Source organism: Schistocerca gregaria, chromosome 7, assembly GCF_023897955.1.
Source record: "Schistocerca gregaria isolate iqSchGreg1 chromosome 7, iqSchGreg1.2, whole genome shotgun sequence".
In the NCBI taxonomy this organism is placed as follows: Eukaryota; Metazoa; Arthropoda; class Insecta; order Orthoptera; family Acrididae; genus Schistocerca; species Schistocerca gregaria.
In genome coordinates this window covers 355,869,743-355,883,287 of record NC_064926.1, presented here as the reverse complement: position 1 = coordinate 355,883,287, position 13,545 = coordinate 355,869,743, and the positions used below count along the sequence as shown (strand labels likewise).

General features: G+C 41.8%; 1 protein-coding gene across 1 annotated transcript in view; it reads left to right on the top strand.

Annotated features, from left to right (window-relative positions):
- The window catches only part of LOC126281654 (leucine-rich repeat-containing protein 24-like), a 354,700-nt gene that overhangs the window by 23,191 nt on the left and 317,964 nt on the right, over positions 1 to 13,545 (top strand). The gene's annotated exons all lie outside the window — the stretch shown is intronic.

Genomic DNA, 13,545 nt, shown 5'->3' with positions numbered 1-13,545 from the left:
ATTGTTTTGCAGAGTTTACTCCCGCCCAATTAAGATAAAAGTTGCCGCGGAGGCTAAACAGGTGGACGGGAGGACTCACTCTTGCGATACGTACCATCGAACGACAGCGGTTCCGATAAAGTAGCCACAATTGACACTTCAGTGCAATTTTCTGTGTCTTCTGACATTCCATCGATGCTATCGACCAGAAACTAATACATTCAATAGCTGCATCAAAGATACAAAACAAATGACAAAACGTAAATTTATTGCATACTTACACATCAATTGTCTCATTTTTACACTTTTTCGGACGCTTTCAGCCTTACTGTTACTGCCCCGTTTCCATTCTTCAGATAAAGATCACAGTAGTATTTTCGGAACCCACAATTTTGGAGCTGCCGCGTGGTAATATCATTTCGATTGGCCCATTAAAGACCTTTCATTGGAAGTATCGCTTCCCTTTCCCCCTGGTGCTTCTCTGACGCTACAGCAGTGGTAGGATTTACGTTTATTGCCTCCCATCATGCAACTCCCCTTCGCAAGCGAGCAGACGAGTTTCCCTTCCCACGAGGAACAGAATTTGAATAACCGAATAATATCCTTGGTTCAAACGCGGCGCTTCGCCCCAGTGCAATGAATAATTCTTTTCCCACTCGGCGACAATGTAACGGCTCCAGAACTGCGTTGTCAGTGAAAATATTTAGCTACGAAGACACGTGTACCCGTATGTTGACGAGGAAATATTCACGCTTCCCTGGCGCGCGCAAAGACAGCGACGTTGTGCGGAAATGTGATTTCCTACTGCAAACCATTCCAGAGAGAGACGGTCTTGCAATTTATCCGCCAAACATACAAATAAAGGTGAATGCGAAAGCACTTGTTATGTTGAAATTATTCAGAATTTTACAAAGCATAGCATTTTGCATCCATTGTGCCAAGTTTCCTCTATATGAGCGTACCTTCCTAAAGAAATTGCCGCAGTTAAAAAACGTTCCAGTGCCGGAAATTTCTCAGAGCAATCGGATGTGTGGTAATGTGATTAGAAGTTCAGTTTGTGTGTAGCGCTGCTGTCAGTGGGAACACGCTTATTGCAGAGTTTACTTAGAATATGGAGACAAATTGTCCACTGTAAAGTGAGTTCACTGCGCGTAAAAGACACGCGACCAGGCACGGAAATTGGACGATATTTGCCAAGCAAGGAAACAAGGAATTACAGGTTTGTGCTCCGAAAATGAAAGCTTCTGATTCATATCTTCTACATTTTGAATAAAATAAAGAGATACCGTCTGGTGTAATATTCTGCTGTGGCGTGATTTTTTTTTCTTAAGATAAAAATACTAGCCGCGACACGCGGTGTTACCCACCGTTAAACACTTACTTATTAAGAAATTTTAATGCTGGAATTCACATCCACGCGTATGCGCGATCACAAAAGTTCTCTCTCGAAGGTACTGCGGCGTGACCCTCCTGCGGCCCAGCAAACCGTTCAAGAGTGGAAAAATACACCTTGTGCCCCAGGAAACAGCGCAATAATGGAAAAATACACTAATTTTGAGACGATTGGAGAGGCTAACAGAATACATGTAGCTCACAAATGAATCGTTTACTTAAAGAAAAAAAAATCGCGACCGGGTAGCGAATTACAAAAAGTTCCTGCAAAAGGAATAAATTGTTTCACAGCTGTTTGCAACATGCCTAGCTGGGAAAAGATCATAATTGCCCTGATGTGTATATATCGTAATCACATCTAGCCTCACTAACAGCCTACCACGTTCTACATGTAAAGACACGACGGCTCTCTTTAATATAGCATTTAAATCCCATGCCAAATTTCTTCCAAATCTGTTCAACTCTTTCAGCGTGAAGAAGAAATAAACGTACTCAGACAGACTTGCGCAATTTTAACATATATGGGATGGGATGAATCAGAGACTATCACTTTCTGAGCAAAAACCAGTAATTTCTTGTGTCCTTGTGTTCTACAGTTTAGTGTAGAAAATTGTGTCTTGCGGTACTCTTCACTTATAATGTATGAAGTATTTTAGCAGCAGTCAAGGAACAATCAATTAATGCGATCAGATCATTATGATACAATCAATATACTGTGATTCTTCGGTCATTATCTTGATTTTTCGCACTGAAAACACGCCGGAACTGGACGTATAATTTCGAAACTGCATTGTCGATGGAAAAAACTTGGATGACTGTTTCGCAACAATAAACTACACATCCGGTGTTCCTCCAGCTGATGAGGTGCTATACGAGGAAATCTGTGGTAACAATGTAATAACAATGAGAAGTTTTGTGACAACAGCGTATTAATGTAGGAGTTCCATGACTCTCAGATATCGCCATTCATCGTATTTTAACCTCCGCAATAATGACAGATGTGGGAATGTCACGTGCTGAAAACTTCATGGCGGGAAATATATGTGTACTGCTTATTACCTGTTAATTTACAAAACAGCTGAATACATTAATTTCCTCATATTATTGACTAAGGAAAACCACTTTAACTTACCATTACACACGTATTGTGTTACGATCGGTTTCTTCTTAGGTCATCCTCAGGCCGCCTGCAGTTAGACAAAACAAAAAATTATGCTAAGGCTATACACCTTAACGAAAGAAATAAGCACCACACGCTGCCAACAGACCTATAAAAATCATGTTGTAAATGATCTGGCTGTCGTATATGTCGTAAAGACCAAATCCAGAACCAATTATCACAAAAATTCTTCCGACCGGCCACTTATACGCATCATGTCGTGTGTGCGCGCCATACTTCAGTCAGGCGTTCAGTTTGCAGGATGTGATCATTGTTTCGGGATTTGGTCTGTAACATCATATGCGTCAATAAACCACTTATTACATTGTTTTTGCACAGTTCGGTGAAGAATTAGACAGTTTGATTTGTTGTTTACTCGTTAAGATGGTGTAACTTATGGCGAATTTCTTGTTTTGTTTCAGGCAACGTGAAGATTTTGAAAGCACGAAACCAGTCGTAACACAACAAATGTGTAATAACACTGCTGTGTTGGTTTTCATTCATCATTAAAATCAGTATGTATTCAGCTGTGGTGATCAATATCTTCAAGATTATTTTGATTCGCACTTTACTTGCAATAAATTCTGAAGTCACAAAGGGACAGCTTGAGACAGAAGAAACAAGAATCGTTCCACGATACATCCGCAATTACATTATCTGAACAACAGGCACCTTCTCCACCGATCACGAGACATTGATACACCTCTGAAGACAGATAAATTGTTTTATTCCACTACCGCTAAAGCATTTCTTATGATTTTTTCTTATTTTACAACAAGATGTTACTATCCTCGAAGTATTTTTCTTCCACAAGAAGGATTTTTTTCACCAGTTACTTCGCCAGGAAAATGGTTGGCAGGACGATACACTTTTGTTCTGTCACTAAAGTGGAAAACCGTCTAGAGAATAAGCTTAATTTAGTTTCGTTAAAGTCTAATGCGGCGATTACGGCGTCGTAAGACGGGACTGAGAGTGTTCAAGGAGAAAAGAAATCATTTTCTGTGATCATGGCAGTGAAAGCTAATCTTCCGGAATCAAGTCCTGATAGGACACAGAGGCTAATTTTGCAACAAAAGTGTAATAGAATTGTTACTTGGCTATACAAATTTAAAAGGAATGAATATAACTTATTTTTCGCTATGCAAATACAGCTGTTACGCTCTACTGATGGACATACTTCGCAGATGACAAATTTCAAGTCTGTGAGTTATCCAATGCCATGAACGATTACTGTTTGGCGATATGTTGCATTTCTTTGGTTACGAGAGATAGTCTCTAAGAATAGATATAATCTGGAAGGGAGAATCGCTATCGAGTTTTGTTTGTTAATGAACGATGGTTCTAAGACTGCTGAAGCCCAAACTACTTCGCGCAACGTTGTCACCAGCTATAATTTCAATTTTCCTCTACGGGCATATCGAACTCCTCTCCTCTTCGGTCACACTTTTTTTTATTGGAAACATGTACGGGGAAATAAATTCCCCTGTGTATTTGGAAACACAAGCCGGACAAAAAGAGATTTGAATGCGGCTGCAGGGAAAGGAGTAGAAGAAAGAGCAATGGGAGAATTAGGGATTGATAACTGGAATGAGAGAGGACAGAGACTAATTGAGTTCTGCAGTATACTGTAGCAGTATACTGTATAGTCTGTTAAGAATAACAAGCGGTGGAAGTATACGTGGAAAGGACCCAAATACACAAGAAGATTTCAGATGGATTTGCGAAGTCAGATATTGGGTCTTAAGGAGTACCCAGGAGCAGATATAGACTCAGATAAAAATTTAGTAATGATGAAGAGTAAACTAAAGTTGAAGAGAATCGTATGAAGAGGTAGTATGGTAGGGAGTGAATACTCGAATTCAGGGAATCCTGCCACCTTGGACACAGAATAACCCGTGACGGAGTAAGCAAGGAGGACATATAAAAAGAAGACTAGCACGGGCAATGGTGGCATATTTGTTCTAAAAAAGGCTACTAGTATCGAACTTTTGCCTTAACTTGAGGAAGAAATTTCTGAGAATGTACGTTGGATCACAGCGACGTTGTGTGGTAGTCAAACGTGGACAGTGGGGAAACTGGAACAGAAGAGAATCGAAGAGTTTGAGATGTGGTTGTACAAAGAATACTGAAATTTGAATAGACTGCTAAGTTAAAGATTGAAGAGGTTTTCACAGATGTCAGGGAATAACTTCCATAATAGTAGAGGGAGCTGTAAAGCGAAAAATAGTTGGATTGGGCACAACTAATAATTCAGGACGCACGTTACAAATGCTACTCTCAGACAAGGAGTTTGGCACACGAGTCGCATCAAACCAGTCACTGGTGTGATGACTCAAAAAATTTGGTTCAAGGGCGGCATGTTGTACTGTTCTGAGTTCACTCTGTCGCGTGATGTCTTGAGCACGACATATCAACATAAAAATAAATAGTTGTTTATTGCTTGCATACTGCTCTGTGGATCGAAGTGTGCTGTAAAAATAACAAAACGTTCATCGTCATTTTATTATTCGAGAAGTATATTTTCAAGTAAACCAGCTGGAAAGAGTGTTTACCTGGAGGATAGTTTCCTGGCCGGTATTTCAAGATAATGACCGATTTTAAAACCGCATTACGGAAAGCGAACTAGAGGCCGCCTTATGCGGTTTCCGGTATATTTTATTGTTTTTGTTGTTGCGAGTGGTGAAGTTGTGGTAGTTGCAGCTTTTGTCTACGTTAAATCACACGATCACTTCCCTTGTTGGATTTCCTAAACTATATTCATTTTGGCACGCTTGTTGTACTGCGTATGGTTAACGGCTTGCTCCGAATCCTCTGAGACGACCGTCCTAATAGATTCGGTGCTAACTGCCTTGAGTGCTGATAGCGTAGTTTTCATTATTTTCTGGCAACTTAATCTTTAATTTGAGACTGTATCAATTCCTTGAGGCTGAAATGGCAGAGACAAGGTGATAACTTGATGACTGTATGGACGTGTGTTTTCGACAACTTGCCTATTTCGTTTCTAGAGAACTGTAGTTCACGAAGAATGACTGGATCCATAAGCTCCACCATTTTATCACTTACTTCGACATTTCAATGTTGAAGCCAATCATCTCCTCCTTTTCGTCTGCAATTGCAGGTGTGCTGCAAGCAGGGAGAGCTGTAGTGATGGGGACGATCGTGTCGCAAGCGCGGTTGGTTGTTGCCGTTTAAAATGGCTAAGGAATCTATTTTTTTTACCCGGATTTTATAGGGTTCAGTCAATCTTCCAGTGTAAGACATAACTTCCAAACTATTCACCTAGAAATCCAGCTGCATATGTGAAATGTTTCTCACAGGCTATACCTTGTAGATTCGATTCTGGTAAGCACTGTCCGTCCCAGGTTAAAACTGAAAAAGGAGGACAGCAGTTTTGTGGTGAATAAAATCTCACAGAAAAATTCTGACAGTGCGCAGGCTCTTGGCTTGCTACCATAGTCCATCTTCCCGAAGGTCTGTTCCTATGAGTAACCGGTCTCGTTTCACATATGATGTATCACTTTAATTAAAATTCGTAAGTAGTTTTTCACATTAACAAGTGGCGCATTTTCCTATATTCTTTTTTGATGGAACGACAAATGACGCTTGTATGTACCCTGTTACGACTTCATCAAATCGTTAAAATTTCTTAGGTCCACATTAAACAATATGGCTGACTTTCAACAATTAGGATGAGAGAAGAGCTCCTTATACGTCTACTCAATCGGAGAACTAGCGCCAGAATGTCCATTCATGATTCGTCAGTCGATTATTAGCAATGTCCTGAAAGAAGCGCTTCGGGCCACAGAGGGAACTTTTCTCTCGCAGTCCAAAATTAGATTTCTTCCAATTTTACTTCATATTTACACATTATGTGAGAGACGTAGCAGATTTAGCAGGTTTAAGGCAGAAAGCTATTATGAGTTCAATTAGATAAAATATAATTAATTACTGAAGAAATACTGTTACTGAATTGGATAATCCATATTTCAAGTAAAACAGGAATCATCAATTCTTCTCAAATAATATAAATAATATTAATAAAAAATAATCTCAAATAATATAAATATAATATAAATAATAAATAATATAAATAATAAATAACTACAGTTCTCTAGAAACGAAATAGGCAAGTTGTCGAAAACACACGTCCATACAGTCTCTGCCATTTCAGCCTCAAGGAATTGATACAGTCTCAAATTAAAGATTAAGTTGCCAGAAAATAATGAAAACTACGCTATCAGCACTCAAGGCACTCAGCACCGAATCTGTTAGGACGGTCGTCTCAGAGGATTCGGAGCAAGCCCAACAGTATTAAAGCAACTGTGGCTGTAAAGAGCCAAGCTCTACATACAGCTCAACCTCGTAAGAGGGGATGAAAGATGGAAAAATAAGCGTGTATGGAAAGTCTAGGATGGACTTGGTCCATATTACGTAAACGATAGTTGTTACTCAAAAGAAGTGGCGATGCTGAGTGGGATGCAGACTCGCAGATAGGCACAACAGAAAGCCTGTCAGAAAATTAGCCTTCGGTCGACAAGGTCTTTATCGGAAATAGATAACATGTACTCAGTCTTGGAGACTGTGGTCATGTGTGTGAGAGTTGTGTTTCCGCGCGCGCGCGCGCTCGTGCGTGTGTGTGTGTGTGTACTTTGTCTATTTCCGACTAAGGCCTTGTGGAGGCAAGCCTACTTTCTGATAGTTCTTTTGTAGTGCCTGTCTGCGACCCAGCATCTCCGCTTTATATTGCGTAGCAACTATCCTTTTCAAAAATATTGTCATAGCCCATCCTGGATCCGAAAGCCTGCTTTCTGACAAGTCTTTTTGTTGTGCCTATCTGCGACTCAGTATCTCCGCTATACATCGTCTCATTGGGTTTTCGGTCATTTAAATGTAAAATCTCGTTTCTTAACGAAAGTACTTATTAAAGTTTCGATGTTACAGTGTACAGGTGTTGCGGGGTCAGATGAATGCGACTCATATGTCTCACGGGACACGTACCCCATCACGTCCTTCGTAGCCTTCAGTCCTGAAGTAATTCTGAACAGACCTCACTCTAGTAGCAGCAGCATCCGTTGCGCTGGAGGTGGAGCGGTACCGGGAGACAGTAATTCATGCGGCGGCGGCTGTTGGCTGTGCGCGGCGCCTGTTGCAGCCGTGAGGGCCCTCTCACAGAGTGTCCTCGGCCGGAGCGCGCTCGGCACTCGCGGGGAGCCATGAGCCGCTCTGAGGGGCAGCCAAAACGTGCCGTGCGGAGAGCGCGCCGCTGGTCCGTCCTAACCACTTCTCTTCCACTAGCGCCCTCCGCCACCGCAGCTCCCCGTGGGCTTTGCCCACTCGCTGAAGCAGAGCAAGCTCGAATCTTTCCATCTGCTCTTACTGCTACTCCTACTAATAATGAATTTCTTTTCACTTCATATTGGCGAACTGTCCTTCACTAGTTTCCAATAAAAATTGCCTCCTATGAGAAGCTACACAGGAATATCTCCCATTGAGTCGATTTTTAGGATCTGCTAGCGTAATCTTGCGGCCGTATGAAAAATACTTTACGTGTTGTAGAACAGGTGACCAGTGTCAAATCGCCTGAAGAATTTTAGAGGCAGTGAGTGATAACGAAGGGTTTTTGAAAGCCTCTTCGTATTACACTGAACACGCGGTAGCGTGAGGATGTAGACTTCGATTCAAATCAACGACAATTATCGTCGGCCTTCAGTCTGCAGTTTCAAATCTTCAATCAGCGGTTTTGCTGTGAAACTGGATTGACTTTCTGCATCAAGCAGATGTTGAATTGGCCTATTCAGTTCTGGAGGCCCTGAGAAACACAGCTGCGTCTACTGAATGCACTTCATTCGGTGGGAAATAACAGCAATATTTCCCACAACACTAATTTTTGCCTGGGTCGCAGGAGTTCGAGTACCACTTCATTGCAAATGAACTTATGATATAGCTTTCTAAGTCTGGGACCGCACGCCGCAGAATTTGAATTGCTGCCAGGCGTCGTGGACGTCGAAGACCTCTAGAGGTCTCTTCACCATCGCGCCGTAATCTGTGGCGGCGCACGCCTACTGACCCGCTTTTAGTTTGAGGGCGCCACAGTGGAACACGTGGTTCCAGCGGCCAATAGCGGTGCCCTCGATAGACTACTTAAGCGCCTGCCTCTCGCTCAGCCAGTCCTCTGTTATGCCAGTCCCGCCTGGATATCTGCCCCCCCTCCCCCCCAATTCTATAAGTCCCTCCAGATCCTTGAGCGTCATGCACTCCGCCTCGCCTTCCATATGCGCCTCCCGTCCCCCACGCTGATCCTCTATGACCTCATTTTTTTCCCCATCTGCTCCTATTCCTCGAACATATCTTAATCCTCTACACCTCCCGTCGCCTTGATCCCCTTCACCCCCTGGTTGCTCCTCTCCTCTCCCATCCCCGCCCCCTGCCTCGTCTTCACTGTTGTGTCCCTCCTACCCTCCATCTCTACATCCTTCATCTCCTTTCCCAAGGTGGCTTCCCTCCACTCCCCCTCCCGGATGATGCCCTCCCTCTCTCCATTTATCCCACCTATCAACTGTGAACCTTACTCCCCCTCCTTTCCTCTTTCCTTTTCCTGGGCTCCCTCTCCCCCCTTTCCTTCCTCTTTTTTCCCAACCTCCCCACTCTCTGCCCCCTTCTATTCCCCGAGTTATTTTTGCATATCCCACTCGTGTCTGCTCTGCCCCTCATGAGTCCTCTCCCTCCTTGGTTCCCCCCCCTTTCGTTTATTCCTCTCCTCCCTCCTTGTTTTTCCCGTCCTCCTGGTAACCCCCCCCCCCCCCATCTTTCTTTGGCTCAGGAGTGTCATCTTGTGCCAGCAATTTCGTGCAGTGTTTTACAGTGAGTATTCCGTGTTGTGTCTTATGGGAAGTGCTGCGAACGGCCATCATACTGACGCTGGGTGTGATTTTTTTATCTCTCGCAAACAGAATCCAGACTGTCGCCATGTTTTTTAATTGTGTGTCTACTATGTTACTTGTCTGATTCCTGTCTTTTATTAACATTGCCAACCCCTTTGCTTTCTGTTTTAACTCTCCGCATTTTCCTGCTATTTTACACTTTAAGTCACCGTTTAATCGCCTGTTTTCCTTGTTTCTGTTCTTCCTTTTTTTTAAGTCTGTAGGCTGTAGAGCAGCGTACTAAGCTGCCAGCCCGCCCCCTTCGGGAGGAATTGAAAATCAATAAAGAAAAAAAAAAAGCTCAGCCAGCCTGTCTAATCTCGCGTACGTCTGTGGACACATCGCCTCGCGTTAGACAGCTTACTTACTTGTTCTGTGTACGAGTGGACGTGTTTGTTAGGTTTCCTTGTGATTCCTTTGTTCGATCTTGTTGTTGTTCGTTCTGTCCTCCGTTGGTCGTGTCCGTCCTCCCGTTGTGTTGTTGTTCGCGGGACTCTCAGCGGGTCCCGCCGCGCTTTCCGTCATTTCAACCCCGCGACCGTCCCGGTCGCAGTTACAACACTACGCTTAGCAAATCGAACCCTTTTCTTCTTCCTGCAGCCTCAAACTATATGCCCACGTTGCAGTTATAAATACGTTATCTCTTTTCAGTCTATCTATTTCGTTGCTGATACATTCGATTTTCTTACAGTTTTTCAGGCACTCCGCCATTGTGAGACCAGTTGAGGAGTTACCTGACTGAGAAATAGCGTCTCCGACCATGAAACCTGACAACGGCGGGAGAGCGATATACTGACCGCCTGCTTCTCCGTATCTGCTTGCAGTGACTCTTAGGGCAGAGAACAACGCGGTGATTGGCCGGTAGCAATGGGTCCTAAAGGACTGTTCAATCTAATGTTGTTAATACGTAACGCTTAATCGAATATGACCGCTTTATCGAATGGGCTCATTAAATTTCACTTGAAAAATCACGTTGTTTGTTACGGTAAACAAACCAAAGTTTTCCGTCCTTACTGGACGTCGCAGAAATGTAGTGATTGGCAGCATTTGTTCGAGTTGACTCCTGCTACATTTTGCAGAAACTAAATTGCAAATATCCGGTGAAACACCAGTGAAAATGCACGTCATTGTCCGTAGTAGAGTCAGTGTTTACGTGTAAGAAATTCAATACGCATCAGTAAAGCTTTTTGATTGTTTGTCCAATAGCGTAAAATGTCTAATAGCTACAAAATCAAGTTTTTAATCTATTATAAAATCATTTCTTCTGAGCAACTCCTTCTTTTCCATGAATTTAATTTAGAAAATTGTAGCCTATATAAGAATAAAATATACAAAGAACCTACGTTGTAAGTGTCGTTCCATGAGTAGGACCAAATAATATGCTCGTATGTTCAATAATGAGAAAATTAGGCAAATGTGCCATTTAGGAACACATAAATAAGAAACTTACAACCATCCGCTGAATACAGTCATCCATACATGTCATGTAAACATACTTTTTCCAAATAATATCGACATAAACATCGTGCAAACGATCTATGGAACGTGTCACCAACTTTTTTAGGGGCAGTAAGTGACTTTAACTCACAGATAATGAACATTTTTGTTGATAATACATTTTTCTTTGTGCCGGTATGTTATTTTCCTGCGTTAGTATAACGTTTCGGAAACCTACAGCTCAATTCTCAAAAAATACAACTTTTTTTGGCCTTACGTCTGTTTCACTTGTTATGTAGCAGTAAATGAGTGACTTGTCAGAAGTAAACAAAAAATCTTCTCTAATAATTCCGTTTGTCTCAATTGTGAGGCTTTTTGTTCACAGTAAAAATAAAAGGTATGCCGTTCATTTACTACTACTTAGCAAACTGAAGCTACATAATGCGCAAAAGCCGTCATTGCGGTCCTTAGGATGGGGTTGCAGCTCCTAAACGTGTTGAACTGAAACAGTAAAATATATAAAGTGGGGCGTAGTACTAACAAAAATATTGCTAGCATTACCGTCAAAACTATACTAACAGCGAAGAAAGCAGTCTAAACAAGTACATTATTTTAATGAGCAAGAACTACATTTAACCAAACATATAAACAAAATGTTTGACACGCACCTGTTGATTTGCACAGCTTGTGATACTCTTTTTATCTGAAACCTCTCTCCGAATACTCTTTCGATCAGAGGAAACAGCTATGTACATCCATTTGTGTAATGGAGGTAAACAGAAACTTGTTTTGTCAGTCCAGTTCATAGATTGTACCGGGTTGCCATTCGTGAACAGAACAAAGCGGCCTGTGTATGCTGCATACTGTCAACACGCCAGAGCCATTTCAAGCCTGGATCGGCGTTTACTGTCGCTTTAAGGGGGGAAGTACCGGTCGAGGGGCACGAAGTTTAGAATTGTTTTCGTACAAAGACTGTTTTTATTAAAATGAGTGTTTCAGCATTTATTATACTCGTACATACATTCGCGTATGACATTTTTTCTCATAATAAATGAAAAATGGTGGCTGCAGCCCTAGTCAAAGCATGTGCCTCGCAGTGCGTCTAGGTTTGTAGGAAGCGTTGTGTACACTTATGGCTGTTTCTGAAACGCATAAGAATAGAAAATTATGAAATATGAATAAATCTGGGGTGGGGGAGTAATCACGATGTTGTTTCTTAATATAAATACCTCGTAAGAAAATTAAATGGCTGCTATGTGAAACGTGTTAATTTCTTGGCTTGTTTTTGTAAGTTCAAATGTGTAATAAAATATTTACAATGTGGATAAAAAAAGCTGTAGCTAAGTCTATTGCAATTTACTTATGTTTCATTTACACAAAAATTAAATGAATCACTTAATCTGTCGAGACTATAGTGCTTCATTCGCTGAAAAATGTTGTTTCGAGAAAAACGAGTTAAAAGTTTGAGGAACAGAGAAAACGTTGTTTCACGATGTACGGTTAATCTGCGAGGCCAGGCCCATAGAGGTACTCATCCTTCTCCTGATATGCGCTCTGACATTGAATCTGTTGGTGAAAAAAATCCGGGCTCTTGTAAGAAACAAAATTCCACGAAGTTTTTGCTATTCGTCTCTGTCTTGGTTTATAAGACGTTCATGGTCTTCAGAATTCGTGAATATCTAGCGTCGAATATACTTGCAACTATATTATTTCAACAGTTTTTACCCCCATAATAACAATAATTTTTATTATTACTCCCATAATGAAGACGTTGCGATACCAGTTTCCCAAAGCACGCAGTGAAGCTCTCGTTGTCATTCTGCGTATAGGCACCGGTGCACATTTTTAGCAAAACTCTGTTGGGAAGAAATTTATATACTCGCCGAATATTTTCTTCAACTATTTCATCAAAGCGCCTACAGCTGCCTATATTTCCGGCGGCGTAGCGTTCCACTCAACATTCTGTACCTTCTAAAATGTTTACACGATCAAAAAATCCTTTGGTAAGCACAATCAATACACTTCAGTGATGCAAATTATTAGCAGTAACGACCAGAATCTTCTTTTAAGGCAGGAAGGACTGGGTGCACTGTAAGGTGTTGGCCAAATTGACCTACGCCACAAATATATCATTCCATCATTCTGCCACAATAATGGGACACGAAAACATTGCTTAGTAACGGTCTCCCGCGGGTTAACAACAGCAGCTGATAACCGCTACCTACAGGACATGGCTCCCTGCTACACAGCGTGTCGCGCTGCAGTACTGCACTGTCTGATAGGTGGCAACCGTGTGGGCTTCGTCGACTCTGTTGGACACAATTCCTCTTGCCTCTAGATAGCAGGGTGACCTTTGAGAGAGCATCACCTATCTTCCACTGATTTTTCTCAAGAAAGCTTTTGGCGACTGCCCTTCATTCTTCCGTTACTGGATACCCTAGGTTCGGATACAGACCTTATCACTTGTGCTGTCATGTCTGTTGATTATAGTTGCACCTTCTTCCTTTTTATTTTTATTTTTTTTGCTTGTTTTAAACAGCACCAGCTAGAAGAAATTATCAAAGTATTTTATTTAGTATTATTATTTTTTAAATAGTTTTACCTGTTTAAAACAGCTTAACATTCTTGCTCTATCGTCAGTAAGTGGACATGCCCATA